We start from the raw sequence: 12796 nt of genomic DNA, 5'->3' as shown, positions 1-12796 counted from the left end.
TCAAGCCTTCAAACATTCTTTAAGAATTCCTCTATTAAAGATCAAGGATTCAAGAATTAAAGCTATTGTAGGAGTCATCTTCAATACCTCCTTCAATCCATTCAAGATCTTTTGTTGCGTCTTCTACATCCATTCATCTTCATCTTCTTGATCCAAATCAATTGAAGTAAGCACATTACATTCGATTTGGGAGATCCCACTATAGTAATATGAATTTGTATATTTACTTTAAATTAATGCTATTTTAGTTATTTAATTTCAATTTTAATTCCTAAATTGTGGTTTGGCCAAGTCAAAACCCCCATTAACAACAAAAACCCTTCCTTATTGTAATTTGTAGATACCACAACAACAAATAGGTTGTAGATATGAGTACCCTTCTTAGCTTCTTTAAATTTTTGAAATTAGAATCAATGTCAAACTCATTCTATTAGGGTTGAATAGGTTGCCCCTAATATATCAACAATTATTAGGTCACCCCTAATCATCTAGTTCAATTTGAATAGATTGTCGAATGATTTCTAGGTTTTGTCTGTTGTGCAATTTTAGGCCTAGATCTATACATTTCTATCCATTTTGACCATTATAACAAGTATAAAACTAGATTCTAAAGGTCTTTTCTCTACTTTATTTATCTTTTAAATATACTTACTTATATCTAGCTCTATCTTATCATATCATCCAAGCTTTTCAAGGATTTAGTTATCTTTCCCCTCACTCTTCCTAAACCTAGTTTTCCTTAGCAATTCTTTCTTCCTTGGTTAGCACTAATCCTTATAGATCTAGTTCTTTAGAGTTGGGATTGAAAGGACCTATTTCCTTGACTTTCCTCTCTTTGTTATGTAATGATAGGGGTTATTTAATGAGCTTAGGTCCCATAACCTTGATTCATAGTTGTAACTTTTCATTAATTGGTGAACTTGACTTATGACATTTACACTTTTTATTTGGTGCTAGATTTCTTATTAAAAGTTAGATCTTTGTATTCTCTTGTATTGTCTTGTGATCTATCTTTGCATGTTTTATATATTATTTACATTAAATTATGTTTTACTTCATATCGTAAGGTTAGATTTCTTTAGTGTATGAACATTCCTACCTTTATCCCTACTTATAGTATCCCTATTAGGAGAATTTGTAGACTCATCACTCTTTTTTATTTGGATTCCTCTTCTCATTGCCATAGGAGTTTTAGTGACCCTATGGTTTCTTATTATCCTAATCCTTCTATGGAGCATGAATCTTCCCACTCATCCCATGATGAGGATAAGGCTTTGGGGGTTACTCCTAAACAAGTTTATAAACTTGCTACCAAGATTGATAAAATGCATGATTGGATTCTTTAATAAAATCACAATACTAAAACTATCACTTCTTTTGATGCTCTTAACAAGTTATTTGTAATAATGAACATGGTGTTAATTTGTTACACGGTCTTACTCACTTTGTCCATACTCATGTTAATCATTTAACTCAAACTACATTTGAACTAGGAATGGCTCTACATGTTTCTACTATTGAAGTTGTGTTTCCTATGTCTTCTCCTATGTCTGAAATTACCACTTATGTTACTCCTATTTTGACTACTTCTATGTAGTTGTCTAATATTCTTGGTAGTTTTCCTATTCCTTCTTTTCTTGTGAGTGTTCTGAATGTTTCCTTTCTTACATCACAACCTTCATATAACAGTGTTCCTTTTAAATTATCCTAATCCGTCTACTTTGGTTCATAGTGTTCCAACTATTGTCCCTTCTATTCCAGATAATTCATTCACTCTTCCTAGTGTATTGAATGAACATGTTCCACCTATTTCATCTAATGATTCTACTATCTTTGGTCTTTCTCAGACTATTTCTTCTTTGCAACAATAACTTTCTTCCTTTAATCAATCTAACTTTAACATTCTTACATGATATATGGGTAGTCCTTTTTCTTTTGACATTATTCATATCGTTGCTCCTTCACAAGTTGATATGCCTTTCCTTGACACTTATAATTACAAAGGTGATACTGTGAAACATCTTAAGAGTTTCCAAGTTCTATGTAGTGACTATTCTCATGATAATAGGACTTTACCTAAGTTATTTTCTCTTACCTTCTATAACAAATACTTGATATGGTATTTCTCTTTTCCACCTTACTCTATTGATTATTTTCATAAAATTTCTAATACCTTTATACAAAAATTTCATAATGATATTGGTTTTTCTGTCTCTTTGATTGATTTGATACATTTTACACAAGGTCTTAAGGAGAAAGTGACTGATTTTATTGGTAGATTTAAGCATTAGCATGCTTGTATTTCTTATCCTATGCTTGATATTGATATAGGACATATATTTATTGCAAACGTATAAAAAAAAATTAGACATAATATTTTTCTTACTGAATTTACTTCCTTTTCATAAATTTGTACAATGCTTAATCATTATTTATTACAAGTGAGTCATTTTAAGAGCACCAATCCAAACCTATTGATAAGAGTGATTCTGATGTATGCAAAATTATGTGACAATACAGAAAAGACTATAAGACAACTAATCTAATCTAAGTATGCATACCCAATGAAGGAATACAAAATAAAGTAAGTTAGGAATGTGACTTTTACCTTTACTTGCCAGCTACAATGTGCCTCCATTATCCTCATAAACTTTGAGTTATTGTATTTTTGAGCTCTCAGACTTCAACTAGAACCTTCCTTCAAGATGCTTCAAGGCATTGGAGAATTATGATTTCAAATACAATTAAATCTACCTAGAATTCTCTATGAACTAAATGAAATGATGAATGATGATGGATGAACTAAGAACCTATGGAGCTATGATATTATTATGAAAATGCTATGAATTGATTGATGATTTGTTATTGCTAAAGAATACTTGAATGCCAATTTCTTGAATACTAAGAGTACTTTTTTTTTGTGCGCGAGGGAATGGGGGTTCCTTTTATAGATTTTGAGAAGATGTAATGTCTCATGAGGGAATATGAAAGGATAAGACAATTTGACATAAATTTTGGTGAATATAAATATATATATATATATATATATATATGTATATATATGTATATATATATATGTATATATATATATATGTATATATGTATACATATATGTATATGTATATATGTATACATATATGCATATATATATATTTATATATGCATATATATGTATATATGAATATATATATACATATATATGCATATATACATATATAAATATATATACATATAATATATATATATATATATGTGTATATATATACATATAATATACATATATACATATATATATGTATATACATATATATGTATATATATATATCTATATATATATATGTATATATACACACACACACACACACATATATATATATATGTGTGTGTGTGTGTGTGTGTGTGTGTGTATACATATATATATATATATATACATATATATATATGTATGTATATATATATATATATTAGATTTTTTTATTGAATCAAATCAACAAGTATTTCTTATCAATAGTTTACTTAATTTCCATTCTAGCATTTCATCCTTTCTATTGAAGTTAATCCATCTAGTAGTTCTATGTCTACTTATGATTTGATGCATTATCCATCTTAACAACCATTTCCAAATTAGGAACTAATGTCTTAATCCATATAATCAAATGTATCTATTTAATGTGCAATAAAGATACATGAAATGTATTTAAAACATCAACCATACATATAAAGCACATCATTTTTCATTCACTGATTACTTATATTGTTTTATATGAAGAGTACATGGTTATTTTATTCATCATACATTCATCTAGATACAAGAAAATTTACAATATCATGATATCATCATAACATTAATAATCTTTTGAAATAATATAATATGTTCACATTTCCTTTTATTTCTCCTAGAGTTACTGTTTACCCTTATTACACATATTTTCATTTCATGATGCATATACATATGACTTGGTCTTTCATTAATAGTTTACATTACAATATTAAATAGATTTGTTCCAAGGAATGTAATAAATAGACTTAAAAAATCAATCTTAACCAACTACTCAACAAGGATCCATATAAAGTCATCCATGAAAACTCAATTAGTACTCAAAAATATTTTTTGCCACCTAACCAGATGGAGTGATTAATGGTCCAATCCCTTGAGCTAGGAGATAAGATCATGATCTACATAGGTTCTAGGGTAATCTAAGGCTTATACCCAAAATTAAGTACAAGGTAACATAAGGCCACATATAGTATAATGCCCAAAATTAAATCATAAAGAAAATGTACAAGTAGAAAAAAGTCATGTGTGAGATGTTTGACCACATCTAGGTGAGCATCATTGTACCTTTATATATGTTGGGATCCACCCCATAGGCTTAAGATCTCCCTATCATACAAAATGTCTTTTCTCTAAGTACTCCAACTAAGATAGACACAGTCTAATAGCGTTGGGATCAACCCTTTGAGATATAAACTTATAGGATATGTAGTATGTCCCTACTCTGAGTACTCTAACAAAACCTCCATATTTATCTTATTTGATGTGAATCCCAAAAACCCCATAGCCCATTATTTTAGTTAATATTATCACTTATTAACCAACTTACATGTAGAGCCAACCTACACAGGGTTCTAGTCTCTAACACATAGGATCCCTTGGAAGCCACTTTTTGGCCCCAACACCAATGGTGAGCCACTCACCTTGGATATTTACCCTACTCACAAGTCCAAAACCAAAGTAATAGATGAGTTTAGGAAAAAAAAAATACACTTGGAGTCCCATACCCCTAGTCCCAAACCCTAACACATACATCAAGAATAATCACATGAACAATCCTCATATAATGAGAAAGATATAAAGAAATTAATTTTATAAGGAACCAAAAAATCCAAAAGCCTCTAGTGACCAAAAAGAACTCATCAAAAATCCAATTCAACCATTCTCAAGAAAATTAGTTTAGGGCACATTTCTAAGGTCTCATACCCCTAAGTTAATCCACTAAACTCTGATTCACTATGTAAGAAATAAGATGTAACAAGAAAATATAAAAGACTTTACAAGAATGAATATCATATATCTTGAAATTAAATTCTTAAGAAGTAGATACAATATCAAAAATTTTTTTTAAAAAAAAGATAAAATGTTAATTTTTGAAATCTGGCTAAGTTTGAAATTTCTTAAAACCTCAAAATCTAAAAAATATATTTTAACTCCTATGCGGATGAAACCTATCTCAAAAGGTATAAGATATATAACATAAAATGTAATTTAAAGTATTTGAAAGGAAAATTATGCCACTTATACTTAAATGTTAATTTTATGTTATACGTTGGTGCTAAAAACTAACTCTAGAGATCTAATTTGAAAATGTTTCCTATTGTTTCTCATGCATTTCTTATTCATGTGCATTCATCTCATATACCTACACATTTTTTATGCACAACCACACATTTGTCAATTTCATCAAATTTGTCCATATATTAACCATATATGTGCATCTGTTCATTATAGTTTTATTTTTTTAATCTATAATTTCACTTATAGTTCTTATGGTTGTGCATTTCTTTCCTAATGTTGTACTTTTATTTTTCGAAGGTTGTGCTATTGTTCAAGGCAACTGAAAGATTGTGAATGTACAATATTCCAATGTATCTATTCTAGAAAACTCAAAAAAATATAAAAGATGTTATGAATTGAATTTTCAAATTTAGTTTGAACATGCAAGGGTTTTTCAAACATCATCTGGGATGAATCTAGGCTAAAACCTTATGGTCATTCCTTCTCAAGGGAATTCAACTCCTAACATTCCACCCAAACTCAAGTACATAGGGATAAAGCATGTACATGAAAACACATACACCCAAAGAATATAATAATAAATATTGAGATATCTAGATACAAAGTCAAGTAATAATTTCTTATATTCATTAATCTCTTTCTTGTAAATTAATTCATGAAAGCTTTTAGCATGAAAGATAAAGAGGATTAAGCCTACTTGGTTTCCTCTGCAAGGTTGAGGATTGTGTCCCTATGTGAGAGATTCAAGTTTCCTTAGCCTCCATGGTATTTTTATTTCTTCCTCCTTCCTATATTTCTTGGGATTTCTTTTTGTAGGTTTCTTAAATAGTTTAACTATATTTTTGCATTTGATTTTTATATAGTTTTTGTCCAATCTTTCTAATGTTTTTCTTCTTGGGTAAAATCCCATATTTATAGGTGACTATATGTTGTTTCATTGGTTGCATCTATTGCAATAGACATCCCCTAAGTTTTTATTAAATAAATTGAGCCTTTAATATATTTATTTATTTTTGTTCCAATCTAGAACTAATCATTTCATTGCCTAGGTTTTCATGTAGTCCTTAATCAAAGGATTCTTGTGGTACAATGGTTAAGGAACTCATCCTCCATCCATGAGGTCAGGGGCTTGATTCCCATAATCTTTTAATGTTTCTATTTTCTCTTCTTTCTAAATCAACTGCAACTTATAACTTTTTCCTTTTACTATGGTCCTTGAAGAGTACAATAAATGAGATGATATATAATGGGTTTAGTAGTTAAGGGGTCAAGTGTTCAAGTCTCCAAAAAAGGGTTAAGGTGTGTTCCTTTTTTAACTTTTATTTAATTTGTATATTATTCAATTATTTTTCAGTCTATTTATTTTTCTTTATCTATTAATTAAACTAAGAATCACCAAATAGTGTATTTTAACTAATTCCATACATATGCTAACTATAATTGTATATTTATTCAGGTATATATGTGTGTACCCATATATAATTGGATAAATATACTAGACATTTTGAAATCGTGAGCACATAAATCACATGCATAATATAATTGCATCAACTTAAGATCACATTTATACATAAAACCACCATTGGAAAATGAGGTGTCACAATATCAAATTAGAGGGAATTTCTCAAAAGTTCCCTAAAAGGTAGATGATTCTCTAATTATAATTTCTAGGCTTAGGGTACCTATATGGATCATAGTTCCATCTCCCATTTAACAACAATTGGTTCAAGGTTTTTGAAGCATGCTCAGACTTGTATAGCTAGGTGTAGCCATTTCCTAGTACCTACACACACATGCACCACCAACTGATAAAATAGAACACACACACACACACACACACACACACACACACACACACACACACACACACACACACACACACACACACACACACACACACACACACACACACACAATAGTGACAAACAAGGAAGGAGGAGTATGACATCATGTTTATCTCCCAAAGAATTGACTACAACAATCTCCCCTCATCCTAAAGACACACTAGGTAGAGTAAATATATATAAGGTATCATGGGTTAGTTGGGTTAGTTTTAAGAACATATGATATTGATTAGAACATTATAAACAAGGTATTGAAATCATAATAACAAATCTAGAATAGTATATAAGCATTATACAAATAAACCTTAGACCTAATCTCTTAATAAATTTATATAAGACATGATCAAGTGTCTGATTCAAGCAATATCTAACATCATAAGAACCAAATATGTTTATGATAAGTATAGAAATGTTTCTAAACATATTATAACATAAGAACCTAGTTGATTGCTATTTTATGAGTAGATAGGTATAATCTTTTGTATTAAGAATTTCTGAAAATATCTTATAGTTTTACATATGGATTGATTGGCAAGTTATGAAATTTAGGAGTGCCAAAAGTAACCTCACCCCCAACATCGTCCAAGTGTATTTATACTATCTCCAAATCTACTGATACTTGTTAAGATAAGAGGGGTATTACAAAAGACCCTATCCTAGGTGGCAAAATCCAATGATGAAGAGAAAATGTAGGACAAGTGGAAAAATGAGATTGACTTCGTTAAGGATGTTGAGAGAAAAACTAGGAAAGAGATTCTTCTCACATATACATAAAGATGTTTGATAGTAAAATAAGGGACACATGGCACATATCTCACCAAGACCCTTGAGAAGAATGTTCCCTCAAGGAGGACATTTAGACAAGTGTCTCCTGAGTCATCTTTGATCCTATGAGATGGATTGACTAACTCCTATAGGATAGGGAAAATGGGGAGGACTTTTCACGAAGAGACGTGTCTCAAAGGACAGGTCACATGAGGAAAAGTGTTCCTCTGGCACATTCTTTGAGGACACATAACCAATTTTGACCCAATAAAAATAGGACACATGGGTGATCATAAATAGAGTTAATTAAAATTAATTATTTGTGCAAAGATGATGTATCACATGATATGGACTAGATAGGTGGACTAAAAGACTTAGTTGCTTATGTGAATGTGTAATTAATTAATTTTAGTAAATCACTTAATAGAGATAATTAGTGGACTTGAGATATCATAGATAAATCTAGGTTAATTAAATTAATAAATTGAATAGACGAGGAATAAAAGAGAATTCTTGATATTACTAATAATGAATTAAATTATAAAGAAGAAGAATGCACATAGTTAGCAGGTGAAGTAGTAACATTCTTAAAGAAACTTTAAAAATATATGAAAATACTACTTTGGATGAAACATTAAGTAAGAAAAGAACATAAGATAATCTAATCAAAATCATATTTGAACGTAGGCTTTGTTCTAGTGACACTAAAGATAAACCTCTTTATGAAATATTCATGTCTGAAAATAAGAGTTAAGATATGTAATCCACTACTCCAAAATTAGATTATGTGAAAAGTGAAGATTTCTAACAAGTCTCTAATGATAACAAATAATTATTTTCAAGTTCTTCATTCATGGATAAATGATCACAAGTTAGATGTTCTCTTTTATGTGATGGGTATTGCTTTGTATGCCATCAATATGGACATAGGTTAAGAAATTGTAGATTTGTGTCAAAGAGATTTACTAAGTTTCACTATGGTTATTCTTTTTGAAAGATGAATAGTCTAAGATGTTCCAACTATAATATTTATAGCCATACTAAGAAAAATTGAATATTTGTGTCATTTCAAAGAAAACAATCAAATGCAGATTTAGAATACAACAAAAAGGCTAAAATATTTAAGATCAAATAAAGGTGGTGAATGTACTTCTAAAGCATTCATTAACAATTTCAAACAACATGGCATCAAAATAAATATGCAACACCCAATACTCCTAACCAAAATGGGATTGTTGAGAGGAAGAATAGAACTATGAAAGGGATGAAAATGATTATGTTGGATGAATCCAAAATTTGAAACATGTATTGGAAATAAGTTTTCCATATAGTAGTGTACACATTGAACATGGCACAACTCATGGTAAAAAATAAGGATACACCATATGGACTTTGGTATAGTTATCCTAATTCAATTAAGCATTTTAAAATATTTGGTACTAAATACTCTATTAAGAATTCTAGGGATAACATTGGAAGTTTTGATTCACATTGTGATGAAGGAATATTTTTAAGATATTCTTCTCAATGTAAAGCTTAAATTTTTTTTAACAAAGGTTTGAATTTAAAATTATTGAAAGCATATATATCAAAGTGGATAAAGTTGTGCATGATAAGCAAGTAAATGTAGAAAACACCATGAATCAAAAATCTTGAAAAAGTAAGGCCAAGTCAAAATCTAAAAAAGAAATAGATGATAGTGAACATGAAGAAGAAAAATAGACTCTTCCCATCGCAAAAATTATAGGAACAAAATATTCTCATAAAATTCTTAAGGAGTATAAGATTTATGTATATTTCTCTATATATTCTCTATTTTTAGTATATATCTCCCTCTTTGAAAACAATGCCAGAGACACTTAGCTTTCTTAGGTTCAATCTCTTCATACATTTGAATTATGTAGTTTTTGCATGTCTGGCTGATTTCTATCATCTATCTATGACTAATATTTTATGTTGTATTGGACTATCTACTTTAGGCATTTCCCAAAGTAGAGTTGTGTTGCATCAATGTGTAAGATATTTTGATTAGCACATTTTATGCAATACACCTTGTCTCTTTAAGTAGCTTTGTTTAGGGTTATTACCCCTAACCTACCTCTAATATATTCATGAGCATATTTAGGCAAGGCTTTTGTGAATATGTCAATGATTTGTTCTTTTATTTGCACACATTCTAGCTTCACTTCTTTGTCTTGAACTAGTTCCCTTTAGTAGTGATAGTTGGTAGTAATGTGCTTTGTCCTAGTATGCATCACTAGAGTTTTTGAAATGTTAATAACACTTGTGTTATCACAATAGATGACTACTAGATCTATAATTTCCTCTTTCACACCTTTCAATAATTTCTTTATCCACGTAATGTTTGAATAGTTCATTGTAGCTGCCACATACTTAGCTTTAGCTATTGATTGAGAAATAAAATTATGTTTCTTGTTTGTCCATGACACCAATCTCTTTCCTAGAAAGAATGAACCTCCACTAGTGCTTTTTCTATTAACCTAATATGAGTCAGTGAATACCTTAAGTTCAAATCTATTACTTCTCTTGTAACACAATCCATAGTCTTTTTTACCCTTCAAATATCTCATTATCCTTTTCACTACCATATGTAAGTTTCCCTAGGATTTTTTGAAAATCTAGCAACTATCCCAAGTGCTAATGAAATACCAAGTCTTCTATGAACAACATTTTGCAATTTTCCAATCATGGATCTATATGAGGTGTAGTTCACATCAATAGATTCATCAATCTTAGGTAGCTTATGTCCTATTGGCATAGGTGTACTCACTAGTCTTGAATCTTCCATACCAAAATTCTTTAGTATCTCCTTGATGTATTTGGATTGTATAATAAAAATATGAAACTTCATTTGACATACTTGTAATCCAACAAATAATTTGATTTCACCAAACATAGACATTTCAAATTCCTTCTTCATTCCATCAACAAATGATTTGTATAATTATGCTCTTCATCCAAATATAATATCATCAATAAATATTTTAGATAGCAGTACTTCATTGTTCTCACCATTCTTCAAATATAGATTATTGTTATCATTCATCTTTTCAAAACTAATCTTCATCAAAAAATTAAGAAATCTTTCATACCATGCTCTTGGGGCTTGTTTCAATCCATAGAGGGATTTGTTCAATTTACACACCATATTCCTCTTGCTTAGATCTACAAATCATTTAACTTGTTCAATGTGTACTTATTCCTCAAGTATATTGTTCAAAAATAAAAATTTGACATCCAATTGATATACCTTGAAATTCTTGTATGTTGAACATGCATGTATAGTTATGACTCCTTCAAGTCTTGGCATAGGAGAAATTTTTTTCTCCATAATCAACTCCTTCTTGAGCATATCATTTGCATACCAGTATTGCTTTATTTCTTGTTACTTCACCATTCTCACTGAGTTTTGTCTCTAAAAACCCACTTTGTTCCAATGATATTTTTGTCTTTGGGTCTTTGCATTAAAGTAGAAGTATTCTTCTTCTCAATTTGTTCAATTTCCTCATTCATTGCATGAATTCAATCTTCATTGTCTAGATCATCTTTCACTTTTTTGTGTTCAAATTCACAAAGTAAGCATGTGTAATCTTTGAGCTTCTTTCTTGTCATAACACTTGATTCAACATCACCAATGATTTGTTCAGGTTTGTGATGTCTTTTTACAAAATTTTCTAGCATTGGTGGTTTTCTTCTCTATTATTCTATAGGTTCATCTTGGAAAATAATCTTAGGAACATTTTCCATTTCTTGTTCATGTTCTGGTTCATGCTCTACATGCTTGACATTTGATATCTAATGATTGACATTTCCTATCTATGACTCAGCATCTTTAGTCTGTTGCTCGACACCCACTCTTTGTTGCTTGGAAATTTATTGCACTACATCATTTCCTATCTACTAGGAGACTTGAACTTGATTTTCTTGTTCATTAGGAGTTCTTGGAGCATCATCATCCACATAGATGGATATACTATAGTCTTCAAGTTCTTCTTTGCATGCAGTGTCACTTCTTTCTATAAACTCATCAATTTTCACATTTACACTTTCCACAACTTTGTTAGTGTTATATTTCAAACACTTGTAAGCTTTACTCTTGGTGGAGTATCCTAGGAATATACCTTCTTCACTATTTTCATCAAGTTTTCTATTCCTATTATCTTTAAGCATATAGCATCTACTTCCAAATATTTTGAAATATTTCACATTAGGAGCATATCCATACCATAGTTCTAAAGGTGTAGAAATTGTACCTTTCTAGACTTGTACTCTATTTAGGGTATAGACAATAGTACTAACAACTTATCTCCAATTTTTCTTTGATACACTCTTTTCTATCATCACTATTCTTGCACAATCCATTATTGATCTATTTCTCCTTTTAGCTATCCCATTTTGAAGAGGGGTCCTTGGTGTTGACATTTTTCTTTTAATTCCTTTTTCATTGCATAATGTATTGAGCTCATTTGAAATGAATTAAGCACCTTTGTCACATCTCAAGCACTTCAGACTCTTCCTTGTTTCTTTTTCAACTCTAGCTAAATACCACTTGAATAGCTATAAAGAATCAAATTTAGCTTTAAGAAGCATCATAGTCATCATTCTAGATTAATCATCAACAAATATAATGAAATACTTATATTTACAGTAACTTTGAACATCAATGGGTCTACATAGGTTAGTATGAACCAATTCCAAAATATCACTGGAAGTGTATGTTTTTCTCTTAAAACTAGACTTGGTCATTTTTCCCAATTGACATTGTTTACACATAACATTTTTAGGATTCTTTAATTTAGGAAATCCGCTCACTTTCTTCTTTTTATTAATATCCACCAGATTGTCAAAATTTACATGGCATAACCTTTTG

This window comes from Cupressus sempervirens, chromosome 9 (genome assembly GCF_028749045.1).
Source record: "Cupressus sempervirens isolate cs-2001-9-10 chromosome 9, ASM2874904v1, whole genome shotgun sequence".
Lineage (NCBI taxonomy): Eukaryota > Viridiplantae > Streptophyta > Pinopsida > Cupressales > Cupressaceae > Cupressus > Cupressus sempervirens.
The sequence above is the reverse complement of the archived record's forward strand: the minus strand, read 5'-3'. Positions refer to the sequence as shown.